At 40.9% G+C, this 6000-nt stretch overlaps 1 long non-coding RNA gene across 1 annotated transcript in view; it reads right to left on the reverse strand.

Moving 5' to 3' along the window:
* Window positions 1-4992, reverse strand: part of LOC124712043 — a 252706-nt gene extending 247714 nt beyond the window's left edge. The window contains exon 1 of the long non-coding RNA XR_007005570.1: window positions 4926-4992. This is a non-coding gene — a long non-coding RNA (uncharacterized LOC124712043). The remainder of the gene's footprint in view (window positions 1-4925) is intronic.
* Between the last annotated feature and the right edge of the window lie 1008 nt (window positions 4993-6000).

Consider the following 6000-nt stretch of genomic DNA (forward strand, 5'->3'; position numbering starts at 1 on the left):
AAAAAATCTTGCCGTAATTATAATTCCTACGCAGAATGTGATATTGGAAGACAGCTTGCATAGTACTGAACAACAGTGAAAGACGTTCGAGTAATCACTAGATGAAGTTAACTTCTTGGTTAATTTAATAGTAACAAAATAATATGCACTATGTGATCAAAAGTATCCGGACACCTGACTGAAAATGACTGACAGATTCGTGGCACCCTCCATCGGTACTACTGGAATTCAGTATGTTGTTGGCCCACACTTAGCACTGATGACAGGTTTCACTCTCGCAGGCATACGTTCAATCAGGTGCTCGAAGCTTTCTTGAGGAATGACAGCCCATTCTTCACGGATTGTTGCACTGAGGAGAGGTATCGGTTTCGGTCGGTGAGGCCTGGTACGAAGTCGGCGTTCCTAAACATCCCAAAGGTCTTTTATGAGATTCAGGTCAGGACTCTGTGGAGGTCAGTTCATTACAGGGATGTTACTATCGTGTAACCACTCCGCCACAGGCCGTACATTATGGGTAGGTGCTCGATCGTGTTGAAAGATGCTTCAACAGTGGGAAGCAAGAAGGTGCTTAAAACATAAATGTAGGCCTGTGATGTGATAGTGCCACGCAAAACAACACGGAGTGCAAGTCCCCTCCATGAAAAACACAACCACAACATAACACCACCTCCTCCGAATTTTACTGTTGGCACTACACACGCTGGCAGATGTCGTTCACCGGGTATTCGCCATACCCACACCCTGCCATCTCATCGGCACATTGTGTACCGTGATTCGTCACTCCACACAACGTTTTTCCACTGTTCAATCGCCCAATATTTGCGCTCCTTAAAGCTAGAGAGACGTCGTTTGGCATTTACCTGCGTGATGTGTGGCTTATGAGCAGCCGCTCGACCATGATATCCACGTTTTCTCACCTCCTGCCTAGCTGTCATGGTGCTGGCAATCCTGATTCAGTTTGTAATTCCTTTGTGATGGTCTGGATAGATGTCTGCCTATTACATATTACGACCCTCTTCAATTGTCGGCTGTCTCTGTCAGTCAACAAACGAGGTCGGCCTGTCCACTTCACTGTAACATCAAAAAAGTGGTCCTAGGGATGTTTAGGAATGTGGAATTCTCGCGTACAGACGTATGACACAAGTGACACCCAATCACCTGACCACATTTCAGGGTCGTGAGTTCCGCGGAGCGCCCCATTCTGCTCTCTCACGATGTCTAATGACTACTGAGGTCGCTGATATGGGGTACCTGACAATAGGTGGTAGCACAATGCATCTAATATGAAAAACGTATGTTTTTGTGGATGTACGGATACTTTTGATCACATAGTGCATCTCTCTAAAAAAATAAAATAAATAAAGATCTAAATCTCTGTAAGACTCTCTAAGACGCAGGACCAGATCATCCGCAACACGTAACCTTTCTTGTAATAATAAGTCAGTCCCTTTAGCTGAGAGGTCAACGCGTTCTACCACAATGCAACCGGCCCGGTTTCGATTCCCGGCTGTTGTGAGATTTTCTCTGTTTTGTGTTGTCCTACTCATCATTAAATCTTATCGACACGAAATCTGCCAAGTGTAGCGTCGACTCTAAAGACTTGCAACTCGGAGACCGAACTTCTCCATTGCCATCAATGCCACAGGATCATTTTTTTTCATAGTAATGAAGATACGATTAATAAGACACATTATGTTCCTAATATTATGAGTTACATACGTTATATAGATACTGCAACATATTTGGAATCATAGCAGATATTTTCATTGTAATCATGTTTGCTGAATACACCATTTACGTCATTATACATAATCTGATCTCACTGCAGAAACGTTGATGTACCGTTCGTAATATTCTCGCAGTAATCAATCAATTCTTTATCACAATCAATTCTACTTACTTATGTAGTTTTCACTAAGTTGTTTTCTGTGCAACGTTTACAATTGGTGTGTGTGTGTGTGTGTGTGTGTGTGTGTGTGTGTGTCTGTGTGTGTGCGCGTGTGTGTGTGTGTGTGTGTGTTTGCTCGCTGCCATACTCTAATAACAACAGACGACTTCCTTGATAAAAGTGGTGTGGCCAATGACCTAGAAATAAACATCTTTGGATACGTGCTAAGTATCTAAGAAGTTTTCATTCGTCCATGTATCAATTATTGCTTCGGACTAAGCAAAATGTTAGTACCAAAATGATTTATAGTTCTATCTTGAAATTTGGGAAACATTTAGTGTTCGCTGAAGGAAGAGTCGGGGACTTCTATAGAATGCACTTCTTTTTGTGGATATGGATGTGAACACATGAATGTGCATATTGTCAGACTATCAGTCTGAAACCTCACTTTTGTGATCTACATTCTGGAACAATGCACAAGGTAATCTAAGAGAAAAATTACGAACATGTTGAGCTACGATTATTTGGTATTACAAAAGTTTCAGAAATAAGTGGAGCAATTGGTAAAACAAGACAGAGATGAGCTGCGTGCCGGCTCTTATCGGTAAGTTGCCAGTGCGCCAGCGACGTCGCTAGTCCGTCACTGTGTGTCGGATTCCGTGGCGTCGCAATAGGGGCGCGCAAGTGGACTGAACGCCGGGCGCGCCTCCGTCAACCTTCACTCGGTCTGTAGTAGTCACTGCTTCGTCTCACCTGTTTGTTATGTTGTAGACTGTGCTTCGGATGGACTGCAACAATTGTGTACGCCAAGTATGAGACAGGTTGACTTCTTCTGTTTGAGTTTTCAAGAGTGAGGCAATGACTATAGGGATGCATTGTTGCATTATTCCATGGTCGCTCCCCGTGGGTGGTGCGTGGCCAACCGAATGACGTTTAACGTCGAACAAGTCTCAAACACTTGCCAATGAGTTAAGGTGCATGGATGCTCGGCACGTAATGCAGCGATTGGTAAAGTGCATTTACATTCACCACCACTATGGAATCCCATTGAATCTGATGAGCTTGAATTTTATTAAACAGCAAGCTGCTATGACAGATCCATCGAAGATCAATTTACTTATGGTGCTCCTGGCCGGATATTGTTGGAATTAAAAATATAATTAAGTGGATATTGTTGTTAGGTTCAAAAGATGTGCCCTGTAACGCCATGTGGCACTTTGCCAGTCAAATGCAAAGTCTTGGAGTTACGGCGCTAAAGGTTGTAAACATGTTGTCACATGGACGTCTAATGTGCTGAGAACAAACTTGTCATTTTATGTGAGTATATGTACTACTTTAGCAACTTAAGAGGGGCAAAGTGTGTCACTGATAATTCAAGTGACTTTTAGTTTTACGTAGCATGTATCATTGTAATACGTTCCTTTTCATATAGACGTCCAGTTGTATTCAGAATATTCCTTACTGATGTGAATAAGTTAACACCGCAGACGAATATTGAGCGTTGGTGTAGAGTGGAGGCTGTTTATCATTTGCAACAAATGTCAATGTCCCCTTTTATGTAATGATTTTGTTACCTGTTTGTAACTGTGCTCTCTTGAGTTGTAGTAATTTCGGCTGCTAGTATGGATTACTTTCGTAACTGAAGTGATAATAATATGACCATGTTTGGGAAACCGTTGTAGAATGGTGTACCTAACCATTACATACTTCAGAAAAGGATATTTCATTTAATGATTGAAATGTTTTTTTATTTGTTAGTTGTAAAAGTGTATTCTGAATACACTTTTAAATACTGATTTTTCTGTTTTTAAAATTATATTGAGTATCGATTCTAAACATTTTGAAGTTGTTTTGTTAATATTTAACTAACTTCCCTTAAAGATTATGCCTTTGAGGAGCAAATACAATATGTGAATGAAGTTGTTTTCTGGCCTACCATAGCTCCCCGCTCCATATATTGCTATCATTTCAAACGAAATGAAGTACATAAATAAAGCGCAATTGAGAGTAATAACAGAGGAAAATTAAAGTGAACGATGAGATCTTAAGACAAATATAAGGCACTGCAACAGATAAAAGTGCTGTTTTTAAATTCTTATCTCCAGCTGACAAGAAAGGAAATGAAAATAAATAACAGAACAGGAATAAACGTGCAAATGAATTAGATGTCAATGCCAATATGCATAAATAATGTAGCCATTGCTGTTGATTATGGAGTTATAGAATAACTGAGTGTTATGCGTGCTAGGTGGGGAAAACGTGTATTAAACAACACTGCTAAAACAACCCAGACAATGAGAGGTGGATGAAGTCATTATATCTAAGGAAAGGCTTATGACTGAAAGGTTTCAGTTTGGGAGACAGACATTGCATAGCAATCTGTAGTTCTCACAGTTTTATGTTATCATCCTTTACCCGAAACATCTAAACAGAACAATCTTATCTGAGTCACCATCCATCATTTAAATTAAACATCGGCTCGCAAACACAGATATCCACTGTAAAACTCGTTCACTTCATCGTATGCTGTATCTATAGATTAAATATACACACATATAAGTAAATTATAGTCGTTCTCTCACTACAATATATTGGACCTCGGAGAAATGTATGAATTTCAAAATAAAAAACGCTTGTATACCTTTAAAATATAGTATTACCCTTTGCACGCCTATATTTTTGCAGTGGCTGCATTATGATCACTTCCGTAATTTACAGCTCCTGTTCATCTGTAACGAATCAGTGTCAGTCGTATTTATTGTAATTTTTCTAGCCCAGAGTTCATGCTATTATATACACAGATGGTAGGTACTTTGTTAGTAGTTTATAAGCCTTCCAGAGAGTATTTATTTGTTTTATACAGATAGGAAAAGGATTTCTAGCCACAGTTAGGATAATTTCGTTTCAGAGACACCGACATGCTGGCTGTTAGGAGTACTACTGTGTGGTTAGTTACATGCCTCTCCTGAACGTTATGAACCATCATACAATGCCACAGTTTGTTACACAAGCTATGTCAATCTCGTAACTGACTTACAGACATCTCGTCCGTGGAGCAGGTTTATAAGGCGCTTTCACCTTGTCGTGAGGCAGTGGACGATGAATTCCCCACTGTAAAGGCCGATAAGAGTTGGTATGGACTGGGATATCACATCTGACTTAGGGAAAAATCACTATCCTAAACATTTTAAAAGAATAGGGAAAATTAGGCAAGTAACTTGCTATTGACACACCGTAAAACTGCAGAATACGTACGGGATTACAAAGAAATCACATTTCATAAGAAGCAAAACATTCTGAATGTGGTCATTAAAGCTAACTAGCTTAAAAATACTCCTGTCAGAGCACAAAAAAGGCGAAAATTCTCGTCTTTAAACGACACTGACAGAAAACAGGGGAACCAGCCGCCTTCCTCAACAAACATTTTGGCATGCGAACACTTTCGCGTTCTTTTAACACAGAGCATTCTCAGTTCTTTCGACCAGTCTCTCCTAGTAGCGAAGCCATCATACTCAGCATCTCCCTATGACTGCCACTGTGTATATACAATACGTCTCTCTAACGCTGTCTCCTTTTTCTCCCGTTGGCACTTTTTCCTGTATGTCTCTCTCATTGTGACTGTTTCCATCTCACTCACTCGCTGTTTCTTACCACTGTCTCTTTCTAGTCCGCCGCTCGTGGTCGTGGGGTAGCGTTCTCGCTTCCCGCGCCCGAGTTCCCGGGTTCGATTCCCGGCGGGGTCAGGGATTTTCTCTGCCTCGTGATGACTGGGTGTTGCGTGACGTCCTTAGGTTAGTTAGGTTTAAGTAGTTCTGATGACCATAGATGTTAAGTCCCATAGTGCTCAGAGCCATTTGAACCATTTGTCTCTTTCTATGCCATGTTAACTGTCTCTGTTTCACACTGCCATTGATTTGTTCCTTTATTTCTCTCTACTACTGCCACTGTCTCTCTCTCTTTCTCGCTTACAGTCTTCTGTCTTTCTCTTCAGTCACCATAGTTTTCTCTTCACATATGTCCTAGGGGAGAGTCTCCTCGAGATTTCGACCCCTACACCGTGAAACTAACACTTGGTTATAAGGGATGGGGTGAAGTGGACAAAGGTTCACCGT

This window comes from Schistocerca piceifrons, chromosome 8 (assembly GCF_021461385.2).
Source record: "Schistocerca piceifrons isolate TAMUIC-IGC-003096 chromosome 8, iqSchPice1.1, whole genome shotgun sequence".
Classification (NCBI taxonomy): domain Eukaryota; kingdom Metazoa; phylum Arthropoda; class Insecta; order Orthoptera; family Acrididae; genus Schistocerca; species Schistocerca piceifrons.